The following is a 14,082-nucleotide window of genomic DNA, read 5'->3' as shown; positions in this document are numbered from 1 at the left end:
TACACTGGCTTATACAAGCAAGAGGATATGGCAGATTGAAGTCTCTGAGATATAAGGTACTAGTCTGGCAGAGACTGAGGAGCTCATGTAGGGGAAAATCTAGCAACAGCCATACTTGGGGGAAAAAGCGTAGGGTGATTATATTTTGTTATTTATGATAACAATGAAAGCAAATCACAAGTTCTGGTACCAGATTCTGACCATAAATAGCATCAGAGAATGCCCTGGTGGAAGGCTACTCTTTGCTGTGTAAAGCTGGTAGAGGTGGCTCTTAGGCCAGCTACCCCAGTATAGGGAGTATGCTAACACAGGGAGAGAACATTTTGATATGCAGTGTGGCAGTGCAAAGATCTGCTCCACCATGCCACTTCTTCACTGATAAAAGTTACAGCAACCCATGGGCTGCTCTAACTCATGTTGGGGTGGGGCTGAATCAGAGTGCCATTACCCCTTCCTTGCCCCCTTTGCTGAGCAGAGCTCATCCACAGGAAAGAATTTGACTCATATATCCAAATAAGTCTGAATTTCCAACAGTATGACCTCTAGGGAAGATATGACCAGCTTCAGAAAATATCATTTTCATTTAGTTTGGGCTTATTGTTACGATCTCCACAGGGATTGTGCTTGGGGTCATTCATATAGTCTCACATCCCATCATAGACCTGCTTCTCCCATGCCCTGTGCTTTGGATAGTCATTTACACTTCTGCAAAATGGTTCTAAATGCTAGCAGATTAGAACTGAAATGATTTTGCACTCACTCTAGACAGGTGAGTTACTCAATAAATAGTTACTCAAAGTGTGAGGCAGTGAACAATCAGGCCCTCCATCTCCATTTTAATCTGGCAAAAAACTCATCCCTGATAGACCCTGGTATAATTTCAACACTGCTCCCAGGTGAAATTAGGGGTGGGGTTGCCAAATCTATTTGAACAAGGGAAGAGTTTACAATCAGTTTATTTGTACTCATTCAACACCCTCAGTCCTGGACACTAGGTGGCAGTACTAGCACTGTCACACAACACCACCAAACACCAACCCAGTTTAACTCCCTCTGATGGGGAAAAAAAAAAGCTTTGTTGCTGAAACAGCTCTTAAAATTTGATAGTGCTTACGATAATTGGTGCCTTGCAATAAAGGAGCACACAAATGCAGCCCTGGTGAGTCATTTACATACTTTATACATTTTTTAATGGGAAACCCTATTTTTCTTTTTGTTTCTGCTCCTTACACACTCTAATTACAGAGGGAGGGGGAATGGAGTGGAAGTACAGCAGTGTTTTAATGGCCCTAATGATGTAGTAACATTTAGGTTAGTACTGAAATATGGTTGTGAATTGTTAGAATACTATACCATCCTTTCGTAATCTCATGTTTGCAGGGTCTAGCCTCCCTTAGAAGCTGATTTTGGATCTGTTGAAGCCTGTCAGTTGCATTCCTCCGATTGCCTAGAGTGGGTTTGAGTGTGCTGCCTAATGCCTATGCAGGGACCAATGCTTAAAGTGCTCTGAAAAAAGTGTAAGTGTGGTTTATCATCACGTGCCCAACCCCCAAATCAATCCTGTCCCCTCCAGCTCCCATCAATTCTGCCCCATCCAGTCCCCATCAGTTCTCCTCCCCTCCTAGCCTCACTCTGATCCTCCTTCAGCTTCTAGGGTTCTTCCCCCCCTTTCAGGATCCAGTGAGATCCTTTCTCCTCCTTCCCAGACTAGGTGTTGTAGGGAGGAGGAGGGAGAGCACAGGAACTGTCCCTGTTACTCACAGGAGGGAGGAGGAGGTGGAGTTGCCCTGAGCTGCCGTGTTCTTTTTGCCTCTTCCTTTCCCATCCCCTTCTGGGAGAATGATGAGAGCTCCTGAGGGGAGGGGGCTCTGCCAGGTTCCTGCAGTAGCTCTAATTGTCCTTTCTTCCCCAGGGGAGACACAGGTGGGGAAAGCAGCCAATGAGAAGGGATTTTCCCCAGGCTGTGCTCCTCCTCAGTGACCTTGTTTTGCTATTTAGAAATTGTATTTCCTGGATCTGTGACCCATTACTACCTGGCACTCTTAAAGCATTGGCTGGGACAGAGAAGAAAAGAGTCTAAGAATCAGTCCCAGGACTCTCACCCATGAAGGCTGTTACCACAGGGTGACTGCCATGGCCCTTTACTTCCATAGCTTGGCCATGCCCCAGTTCTGATGTACGTAGGTATGTATGGAAACTAGTATTAGTGTTTTTTCTGTGTACTTCAACTTTAAATTTCTAGCAGCCTGCTGTCTGCTGGAGGCAGCTGCCATTTTGAATTCCATTTCAGATGCAGCCCATTACTGGAGAGGTACACATTATGCTTTGTCATGTTCTCTTATTTTGATGCTTTTCCCTTAATCCAGAATAAGTCATTTGGACTGAACTACAGGGTTGCTCTTTTTATATGGCACATTACATTTCTTAGATTCTATTTTGTTCCATTGCCATGCACAATTTATCTTTTTTGGTTATTCTTCAATCAGTATTGATGAGGGTAAGATGGTTATTCAGTTGTCATACAACTTCCTCTCTGGACCTTCTTATTGTGTGTGGTTTTGTAGCTTATTGGAGAGCTACTGAGGCTCAGATACTACCAATGATGTGAATGTATCTGTTTGCTGAAGGTCATCTACCATATCCTGTTTAAAGAAAACGCTTGATAATAAAGTGTATTTATTATAACCAAAAAGTTTAATTAATATTCATCCCGACTCTAAACATTCCTTGCTGACCTGATGAAGATGAGCAATAATGGTCCAGCTTCAGCACTGTCTTTGAACAATTGCAAATATTTTTTAATAAATTTAATTGTCTTATCTAGTCACCTTGTGGCTCTGATGCTGCTTTTTCATATGTTTACACTTCTTTCAGGAAGCTCTTTCCATTTTTCTCTTAGAATCATAGATTATTAGGGTTGGAAGGGACCTCAGGAGATCATCTAGTCCAACCCTCTGCTCAAAGCAGGACCAATCCCCAAATGGTCCCCTCAGGGATTGAACTCACAACCCTGGGTTTAGCAGGCCAATGCTCAAACCACTTGCTGGACACTTTATCTGCTTTTGACATTGTATTGAACATATCCTCTATGTTTAGACTTTAGTTAGGGAGTCAGTTTTTGCATTTGTTAAAGTGGATCAGTCTAGTGAATTAAGTGTTTTGTTTGTTTGTTTTCCACTGGACAAGAATTAAAAATCTATACTCCGGAGTGGCATAGTGAAGCTGACCTAAGTCCCAGTCACTAGAGTTAACCCAGTGCTAGAGTTAGCACTAGGTTAACAGAAGAATTCTTTCCATTGACCTAGCTACCACCTCTCAGGGATGTGGATTATCTACGCTCATGGGAGAACCCCTCCCATTAGCATAGGTAATGTCTATACTGAAGCACTACAGCAGTGCAACTGCAGCCTTCCAAGTGTAGACAAGTCATGAAAGACTGTTACACAAGTCTTATTTCTTGTAGTTCAGACTTCTTGTTAGCATTTTTGGCACACAGGAATACCCCATCACAGGGGTACCAAAACAGTCAAATGCAGGGACTGGTGGGACAAAGGACCAAGACCCCTGCTAGCAGTGAAAGGAGATATATTGCAGCCAGCAGGATGAAGATGCCTCCAAGAGGAGATGTCCAACAATCAGAGAAAGCAGGCAGCAGAGTGTGATAGGTCAGCCAATTACCTACTGGCCCTGTAAACAGGCATTCCTGTGAGGATCCCACCATTAGAGAGACACCAGAAGGACTAAAGGAGTCTTAAGGGTGTAGTGGCACCCAGCGCATATGAGATGACTTCACAGGAGGGACAAGTGATCTGAAGGAATAGGAGACATTTATGAGCTAGCAGCCACAACACCCAGAGAAAGCTTACAGAGATTATCACAGAATGGAGAGATGGAGAACCATCCAGAGGCCAACTACACAGGGAGGAAGGAGACTCCACAGAGAGATAGTTTGTTAGACTCAGAAAGGTGACAGGGAGACAGAGATAAGTCACGCCCAGTGTGGTGGACCTTTGAAGATACCAAACTATCTCAAAATCTATGTAGCCAGTTGAGTCCATGATCAAGATAAGATTCCAACTTGGATATAGGCTATCAACCTCTAGCTGAAGGGGCACAAGGTGGGCATCAACTATTTGTTCTTAATGTTTCTATTAAAATGTATCCTGATCAGTGGAACTGGAGCGAAAAGGCCTGTATTCACTGAAGGAAAACCAGTGGAACAGGGACATGGTGGGGAATAAGGCTGGAAGCAACTTAGCCACATGGACAGAGTACTGTGCAGGACTTAATGAAGTTCCACTTGTTCAACTTAACATGCATTCAGCATCATTCTTTGTGACTGAAACAAGAAGGAATTATTTAGAATATATGTCCCGGACACCTTTAAAAAGAGGTTTTTTCAGTCTATTTAATACCAAGGGAAATGAAATCTGCAATGCATGTAGCAAAAACTGTATACTTTGTGGACTGTAAATAGTTTTAACCTTTGGACTCAAAATATGGAGAAAGTATGAAGGATCATGAAAAGAGAATAGAAGGAAAGGGGATGGAGTAAATATCAACAGTCAAATGGTAACAGACTCTTAAATTAACTAAACTGAATTTTTTTTATTTGATCTGTCCAATATACAATAAATCCAACATAGCTTCTTAAATTAATGAGTGTTTGGAGCAGGAGTCAGGCCTAGGGGTTAGAACAGCAACCAGGGCCCAGGGTCAGAGCTGGAGTCAGGGGCCAGATGCCAGAGCGAAGAGTTGGAGCCCACGTCAGAACTGGAGATCGGAGATCAGAGCCAAAGTGTTAGAGTCAGAGTCAGAAATCGGAACTGAGGGTCAAAGCCAGGATACCTGGTGTGAGGGAAAGTAGAAGAGGATGGGGGGCAAGGTAGGAGCTGTGACTGTCATGGGTAAATGCTTTGAGGAGCCACTGAAGTACTACTGCTGCTGACTGTTCCAACCAGTCAGGCAGCCTACTGTGCTCATTAGGTTGTCTGCAGAGTGGCTCTCCTGCAAGCCCTGATTCCTGACACTGTGACTAGGATACATTTCACAGGTAGCTGCCTATCAGGGCTGTCCTTAGCCATAGGCAGGATAGGCAGCTGCGTAGGGCCTCACTCTGCCTGAGGGCACCACTCTGCAGGCAGCCCAGACAGATGGGAAGCAGTGGAGCATGTAAGAGCAGGGCTGCTGGATCCTAGAGAGAGCAGAATGCTGCACAGTCTGAGGGAGGGGATTCGCTGCTGGGGTCTCTGGGAAGGGTAGGGGTTGGGGAAGGAGCTCACCTGTGAGTGTGACTCTTTCCCCCGGCTGAGGTGAGGCGAGGCAGGCTCTGTGGCTCTGGAACCAGTATCCTTTGTTGTCCCCCATAAAATCCATTCTTCTCCCCCCCTGCCCCACGGAGCACCCCACCTTTCTCCCTCCTCCCCAGGAGCATCCCCCTCTCTCTTCTCCCTCCCCTCCGTCAGGGCTGGGTTGGATGAGGTGCTGGGGGGTAGGTGGGGGGAAGAGGCTGGCTGGCTGCCTGTTGAGGAATGAAAGTGAAAGTAACTCACTTCCTCAGCAGTGAGCCAGGATTGGAATGTCACACAGGGCTGGGTTGGGGTTAGCCAGATGTGTGAAAAATCAGGATAGGGGATTGGGGTAGGGTGAGCAGATATCCTTATTTTATAGGGACAGTCCCAATTTTGGGGTCTTTTTCTTATTGGCTCCTTTTACCCCCACCCCCACCCCTGTCCTGATTTTTCACACTTGCTGTCTGGTCACTCTAGGTGGGGGTAATTGGTGCCTATATAAGACAAAGCCCCAAACATTGGGGACTGGCCCTATAAAATCAGGACATCTGGATCTGGTCACCCTAGCTGGGGAGCGCCTCTCCCCTGGGCTGGCAGCTGCCAGCGATCCATCTCATCCAGGGGGAGCTGCACAGGGCAGGATGAGCTGCTGTGGCTCCGGGTGACCTGTCTGAGATCAGATGCTGTGCTAAATTCACCATGGTCCGTAAGGCTGGTGGTGGTGCCCATTGGCGTGTGATTGGACCTGAGGGTTTGCTGCTGCTGTTGCCACTCTGCACCCAAGAGGTGGATTTTGGGGTCTACTGCAGCTGTTGGACCAGCAGGCTGGGGGTGAGCCAAGCATGAAAGCAGTACTGTGTTGCCATTTAGATTGTCATTTAACAACTTTGTTTGCCAAAAAATTCTTGCTAACAATCCTGAATCCAATTTCAATATTTTTTTTTAAAAAATCAATATCTTAGCCAAAAACAGAAAATTAAGTTGTTGACAATTATTAGTGACAGGTTTGGTTTGAGGCAGGGAGTGGGCCAGTTTTTTCATCAGAGAAACAAAAATGTTGACTGACTTTCCTATAGCCTGTTACTCCTGATAAGAGCCCTCCAACAACTGTAATATGCTCATCTCCTTACAAGTGTATAAAGCAGGGGTCGGCAACCTACGGCACACGTGCCAAAGGTGGCAGGTGAGCTGATTTTTGATGGTATGCAGCGGCAGGCTGAGCGGCTCAGCCCATCACTGCTCTGGGGTTCCGGCTGCTGCCCTATTGCCAGCTGGATACCGGCCGCCGGCCCCACTCAGCACCTGCTGCTGGCCTGGGGACCCCCAAGGAATGCCAGGCTGGCAGCGGGCTGAGCAGGCCGGCTGAACCACTCAACGTGCTGTCAGTCTGGGGTTCCATTCACTCAGCCGGCAGCGGGCTGAGTGGGCTGGTGGTGGGCTGAGCAGGGCCAGTGGGGGGTTGAGTGGCTCAGTCTGCTGCCAGTCTGGGGGTGCCAGCAGCACTCAGCCTACTGCTACTCCGGGGTTCTGGCTGCTGGCCCTTGCCAGTCAGGAGCCCAGCCTCCGGCCCCACTCTGCCTCCTGCCAGCCTGGGTGAGCAGGCTGCATAATGTGCAGCCGGTTCTGTTCCAGACCGCGCCACGGAAACATCTGTACATGCTCGTGCTCCACACCCTTCACTACCTCACCCTCGGAGCAGGGCCTGGGATCCTTGTCTAGGGTTCCAGTCACCAGCCCCACTCAGCCTGCTGCTGGTCTGGGGTTTCATTTACTCAGCTGGCAGTTGCCTGAGCAGGACCGGTGGCCAGGACTTTGCCACTCGTATTCTACTGAGTGTACATTCTAATTCTAATTCTACATTCTACTGAGTGTACATTGTCAGTAGAATACGAGTGGCAATTCCTGTAACAGTAGCATCAGGAGAATGGAGTTTCTCAAAACTAAAGCTCATTAAAAACAATCTCCGCTCTCCAATGAGTCAGGAACGCTTAACTGGTCTTGCTATTCTTGCAATCGAACAAGACACGACTTTGTCTTTGTCATATGATGATATTATTACTGATTTTTGCAGCCAAAAAAGCCAGAAAGATTGCTTTTAATTAAAAACAAATCTTTGTTTCAATACCTCTTCATATAAATTTCCAATAAAATTTACAAATTTAAAAATTATATTATTTGCATCATTCTGTCAAATCAGAATTTTTTCTATAGTGCTACTTCTTTAGTGCTAGTGCATCAGCATTACAGCTGCTTAATTAAGTTAAACTGGTTTTAATAACGTGAATCTGGCAAGTTTTCCAGTACTGTATGCTTATATTTGTGTTGCTAAGAGCAGATCAGGCACAGGGGCACCAGTTTAATAATCTTGCCTAGGGCACCGTAAATCCTAAGGACGGCCCTGCTGCCTATGCATCTTATAGTGTCTCATCACTGCTGTTTCACTACCACAGTAGACACAAATCTCCGAGTATTTCTGATCCCACAACTAGGGTGTGTTCTTAAGATTTCAGGACCCTATGTACAGAACCGCAGGTGCCATAAAGCTGTTGAATAAAGCTTTTGATCCTAGGCTATCATATTTTCCTTTGAACATACAGCCCAGAGAGAATGCCTTGCTTTTTAGACTCCTGAAAGGCTCTCTCTTACAGAAACACAGAATGCCCACTTCATACCCTAGATCACAGTCTTGCTGGAATAGGCTTCTTTTCTTTTCTTTTTTAAAAAAAGGTCTGCTGGTCTAAACTTGTAGTACCAGGGAATGGCAGGGGGTTATTTTGATAGGGTAACTGATTACTACTCAAATCTATATCTCCTTTTTCCAGGATGTAGCTATAGAGGGTTGCTCTGGAACTTCCAGCCTATCCCCTATTCTTTCCCATGTTACCCCCAAAGGCTATTCATCACAATAAGCCTCACTACATCTGAAGGGTGGATACCATTCTACATCCCTTATATCCAAGTTAACAAAGCACATCTGCCTCAATGGGTGCATCTACACTAGAAAACTTTGTATCTGTTTCCCAGAAATGATGGGACTGCCCCCATATGAGCAGATTTGGCAGGTTTTTATAGCATAGTAGTAAAAAGAAACAGAAGCAGAATTAGACAGCATGATGGAAGAAGTGCTGGCAGCAGGTCTGCACAAGAACTCCAGTCATTGCCAGTTGTCTTGTGGCTATACTAGTACTAGGGCAGGTCTTCAGTCTCTTCTGTATCTCAATCACTTTTTCCAGATTAGGACTGTCCTTCCATCTAGCCAGGATCTTGTCTGGATTCCCTTTGACTCCTTGACACCCGTTCATGACCCTAAAGTTGAGAGTGCAAATCCAAGAGCATTGGTGGGGGAATTTCAGAAACCCCTGCGTGTAGACACAGCCTCATTACGCTTGACTGTAGCCAGTGAGAGGAATAACCTGGATTATCAGGGGGATACGTGTATGCTTCTGGGAGTAAAGGTGGCAAACAATTGCCAGGAAGAAAAGCATGAAAAAGATGGACAATGTGAATGATGTGATATACAGAATTGTTTCCTCTTTGAGGGAATCTCAAGTGTCCTGTGACAGTGTCTGAGTGGAACTGATGGGACTGCTCAGAAGGTTCAAATCCCATAACTATACTGGAAACCTGCTCAAAAGACAGAGATGGTGCACACATTACAGACATGGCTGCAAGGAGGATTCTGGGCCTACACAGAAAAGTTTTCCGCCCCCAGTGATAAAGCAATCTGAAACAGTTCCAAGGGGAGCTCTTTGCGTGAACGGAAAGTTTAACAGAATTCTCTGATGGCCATAGTCAATCAAGCTGGATTCTTTTAAGACCTTAGATCATTATGGGTAATAATCAGGGGGTTCTGAGAAATTGCCCTAGTGCTGAGTGAACAGCTTTTCTCTGCTTGTTTCCATTGCAGCAAGTGTCAGAATGTAACATAGTGGGCTGAAATCAAAAGGGAAGCAGCTCGGAGTGCAATGACTCCTCCAGCAGAGCATGGAATGGCCTCTCAACAGAGAAGCCAGGGACTGTGCCATTTTCTGTCCCACAGCTTTGTCAATGAACTTCAGTCATGGTCTGCAACATCTCTGCTGTTCCCAGTCCAAGGTCCCTTTTCTGTGCATAAGTGATCCACCATGCCGAATAGGTGGATGGGTTTCTAATGCCTCATATAATCAGGCTAGTTTACATGGTACCACACAGTACCAGAAGATCAAAGATAGAACATGTTTGTTTTTTTATTTTTGGCAGGGATTTTCATGAACACTGAAAGCTGTAGGCACCAAAGAAAACAAGCCAGTTGAAACACAGCTTCTTGTCTCTGTAGAAGGCTGTGGCATAATTAACGTCACAGCTGTACAGTCTCAGAAAGCCAGAAGCCTGGAACTGTGCCTTTCTGTGGTTACATGTTTGGGCGCATGGTACTAGCAAGCAGTAACTGAAACATAAAGAGACATAAGAGAACAGTGACAGTTTTCTGGGAGACAAGTAAACAGCAGATGTAAATGGCCTTTGTTCCAAGCGGCCCTGAGATCACTATATTTATCGTATTATTATTACGTATCTGGATTTTCTGAAATTGGAACCCCATTGTGCTAGGTGTTGTGCAGATACAATTGATAGAGACAGTCTCTGCCCTGAAGAGTTTACTATCTAAGCAGATAAGACAGACAAAGGATGAGATGTGGGAAAAAGAGGCACAGAGATGAAGTGACTTGCTCAAGGTGACACAGGAGGTCAGTGACCAAGCCAGGAATCTATCTGGGGCCTTATTCAGGCCCTTAGAAGTATATCTAAGCAGGCACCTGATCTCACAAAGGCAATTTCTCCAAAGACTTCTAGATAAATATATTCCTTTATTTATATGTACTGTGACAAAGTTCCTCCTCTACCTTGGTGGGTCCTGCGCTTATTGGCAGATTTGTTCACCTCAGAGATCTTCCCCTCTTGTGGAACCCACAGTCTGGGTCAGCTTCTCCTGTGTCTGATCAGGAGTTGGGAGGTTTGGGAGGAACCCGGGCCTGCCCTCTACTCCGGGTTCCAGGATCGTGAGCTCGACCACGCACGTGCGGGGAGCTATCAAGCACCGGACTCGACGCCCTTGCCAGGCCGGAGTCGACGTGTACGGGAAGCACCGGTGCCGGGGCAGATGGTGGTGCGTGCCGGCACGGCTTTCCGGCTCGGACTGCGGTTCCGGAGGCGCGACCGCAGGAGCCTTCGCCTTCTTCGGCCGAGGTGAAAGCGAGCGCACACGGGCTGGCTGCTCAGATGGAGACTATGGTGCCGCGGGTGCTTGCTGGTACGCTCGTCCCCGGTGCCCGAAGACGGTGGTTTCGGTGCGGACTGCGGTCGGTCGGTGCCGAACTGCCGGAGTCAGGGCGGCTCCATAAGGAGCTGCTTTAAACGGAGTCCCGCTCCTTTTTTGTCCGCGTTTGAAGGGCTTGCAGATGCGCACTTCTCCGTCAGATGGGATTCCCCAGGCACTTGAGCAACGATCGTGGGTCTCCGTTGGCATCCGCGCACGACAGGCGAGCACTGCTTGAAGCCGGAGAGCAGGCATGAGCCGGGTCCCGGAGCGGCGAGGAGGAGTATACCTCAGCCCACTAACTATATACAACTACGTTTACAACTATACTTATAACTATTAACTATTAACAAACTACCAAAACAACACAATAACTAAGAACTATGTAGAACGGGTGAAACGCTAGGGATGTGGGGTCAGCTAAGCCGCACTCCACGTTCCAACGACGACACGGGCGGTAAGAAGAACTGAGGAGCGGCCGGGTCGCACGGGCATATATACGGTGCCGCAAAGGCGCCACCCAGCAGGGGCGCCTGCTGACCTGCGGGTGTTGCTAGGGGAAAATTCTTCCGACGAACGTGCCGCGGTGCGCGCACACACCTACTTTGAATGAATATGAGCAGCACTCGAAAAGAATGAGCATTTATTTCTCTCTTTGTTTCTTAGCTTTTAACCAGTTACTGATCTATTAAAAGACTTCTCTATCCTATGATTGCTTACTTTGCTTCAGAGCCTTTGTGAGGGATCGTGTTAAATACTTTTGAAAATCCAAATACTATTCCACTGGATCAATCTTGTGAACCCTCAAAGAAATCTAACAGATTAGTGAGGCATGATTCCCGTTAAAAAAGCTCTGTTAACTCTTCTCCAAAAATATATTTAGTATGTGGACAATTCTGTGCTTAACTATAGTTTCAACCAATTTTCCTGGTACTGAAGTTAGACTCATTAGCCTTGATTGCTAGGATCGTCTCTGGAGCCATTTTGAAAACTTGGTGTTACATTAACTAGTTCTCAGTCATTTGGTACAGAGCTTTGTTTCAGTGATAGGGTTCTGAAATTTCATATTTGAATTCTTTCAGAACTCTTGGGTGAATAACCATCTGTCCTGGTGATTTATCAATTTGTTCTAAAACATCATCTTCTACAGAACAGCAGTATGGGACACTGTTTCAGAATTGTCACCCAAAAAGGATAGCTCTGATGTAGGTAGGGCCAGATTAAGGTTATGAGGGACCTAAGGCTAATGGGAGGAAGGGCCTAAGTATGAATTACATATTGCAAAAAAAAATTATGAAGTGTGATGAGGCAAGGCCAGATGGCTACAGTAAAGTAGTAAGAACAGGTAGTTAGCCTCAGGCTAACCAAATCCTAGGACCATGGTAACCAAATGGCAGTTGCTGCAGGTTAATCAAGACACCTGGAGCCAATTAAGATCTTTCTAGAAGGCAATGGAGATAGCTACATTGATTAGGCCACCTGAAGCCAATCAAGGCTGGCTGAACTAGTTAAAGCCTCCCAGTTAGTCAGTGAGATTTGGGTGTGAGGAGCTCGGAGCAAGAGCCGCAAGGAGCTGAGAGTGAACTGCTGGAGGATTGAGGAATACAAGCATTACAGACACCAGGAGGAAGGTCCTGTGGTGAGGTAAAGAAGGTGTTTGGAGGAGGCCATGGGGAAGTAGCCCAGGGAGTTGTAGCTGTCATGCAGCTGTTACAGGAGGCACTATAGACAGCTGCGATCCACAGGGCCTTCGGCTGGAACCTGGAGTAGAGGGCGGGCCCGGGTTCCCCCCAAACCTCCCAACTCCTGATCAGACACAGAAGGAATTGACCCAGCCTGTAGGATCCACCAGAGAGGAAGATCACTAAGGTGAGCAAATCCGCCATAAGTGCAGGACCCACCAAGGCAGAGGAGGAACTTTGTCACAGAAGTCAAACATTTATCTACATTGGGGTGGGCAAACTATGGCTCATGGGCTAGATCTGGCCCCCAGGATTACCACCCCTGTGGCGCTGCAGGCCCCGTGCTGCTCCCAGAAGTGGCTGGCACTACATCCCTACAGCTGTAGGGGGGGAAGAGGGCTCCATGTGCTACCCTTGCCTGCAGGCACCACCCCCCACAGCTCCCATTGACCAGGAACTGCGGCCAATCGGAGCTTCGGGGGAGGTACTGCAGACAAGGGCAGCACGCGGAGCCCCCTGCTCCCCTTCCCTCAGGGGCTGCAGAGACGTGGTGCTAGCCACTTCTGGGAGTGGCACAAGGCCAGGGCAGGCAGGTAGTCTGCCTGAGCCCTGCTGCTTGCTGCTGCCACCCCGGTGCCACTCCAGGTAAGCGGTGCCAGGCCGGAGCCCGCACCCCAGACCCCTCCTGCCATGCCCCAAACCTCTCCTGCACCCGACATCCCAACCCCCTGCCCTGAGCTCCCTACCACACTCTGCCTGCAGCCCAACCCCCACTTCACCCCTCGTGCACACCATCCCCACCACATTTTGCACCCCTCGTGCACCTTCAACGCCCTGCCACATCCCTCCTGCACCTTGAACCCCTGCTGCACCCCTCCTGCACCCCAACCCCCTGCCCTGAGCCCTCTGCTGCACCCCACACCCCATCCTGCACCCAAACCCCCTCCCCAGCCCTACATTCATGGCTCTGCATGCAATTTCCCCATCCAGATGTGGTCCTCGGGCCAAAAAGTTTGCCCACTCTTGATCTACATGCATATTTACATATTATTTATTTATGTAAAATTATCAAGTTTATTCTACTCTCACTACACTCAATTCTTCAAATAGATACTTCTGAATAAGATATAGCATGAGGGATGCTATGCTGGCCTTCTCTTAGGTCTCCTTCCGCCTAGGTAGTGGAGTGCTCATCTGTATGAGGATGAACACTGCAACATTCCCCATCCTGCTCACCTCTTTCAACCTGGTGCGTCTACCCTCAGCTCTCCACATGGCACAGTGCAAAGCCGGGGGTTTACTGTTGGCTTCCCATCCACCGCGAGCACTCCTCCAAACCTTCTAGCTTTGGACACCTCTTGCTCTTCTGCAATCTGCCTCCTCATCAACCCTTTCTCCGTTGCAACTACCACCCTATGTCTGACTGAAGCGGGTTTATATCGCCATGACTGGAGTCATGCCAAGTGGAGTCAGTGCTTAAGTGGATCAGCGCTCTAGCATATCTAAAGAAACCTTCCTCCCTTCCAGGAATAAGGCCCTGCTACACTCTTAGCTGCCCTCTGCCATGCTGGTATCACACATAATTCATATGTTCCTCAGCACAACCAAGGAGGCAGCTGTTCAGAGCAGATAGCTACAAGGTACTATGCCACCAAGTAATTTTTTCCCACTATTAGCTTCCTCTACGCTACAGTGATTTACACCTGAGTGGGTTTTCCGTACATAATTAAATCTGGCGCGTCCAGAGTGATAGTCAGTGAGATAGGTATGTGGTGCAGAGTCCATAGCTGGAAAAACACATGCAGGCTCGGCTTGC

The 14,082-nt window shown here is 47.5% G+C and overlaps 1 long non-coding RNA gene across 1 annotated transcript in view; it reads left to right on the top strand.

The window, feature by feature from the left end:
* The first annotated feature begins 1,111 nt into the window (after positions 1-1,111).
* LOC142046487 (uncharacterized) overlaps positions 1,112-14,082 on the top strand; it is a 26,622-nt gene continuing 13,651 nt past the window's right edge. The window contains exons 1-2 of the long non-coding RNA XR_012655434.1: positions 1,112-1,159; positions 1,999-2,184. This is a non-coding gene — a long non-coding RNA (uncharacterized LOC142046487). The remainder of the gene's footprint in view (positions 1,160-1,998; positions 2,185-14,082) is intronic.

The sequence above is a fragment of the Chelonoidis abingdonii genome, chromosome 3 (assembly GCF_003597395.2).
Source record: "Chelonoidis abingdonii isolate Lonesome George chromosome 3, CheloAbing_2.0, whole genome shotgun sequence".
Taxonomy (NCBI): domain Eukaryota; kingdom Metazoa; phylum Chordata; order Testudines; family Testudinidae; genus Chelonoidis; species Chelonoidis abingdonii.
This window is presented reverse-complemented; position numbering and strand designations above follow the sequence as displayed.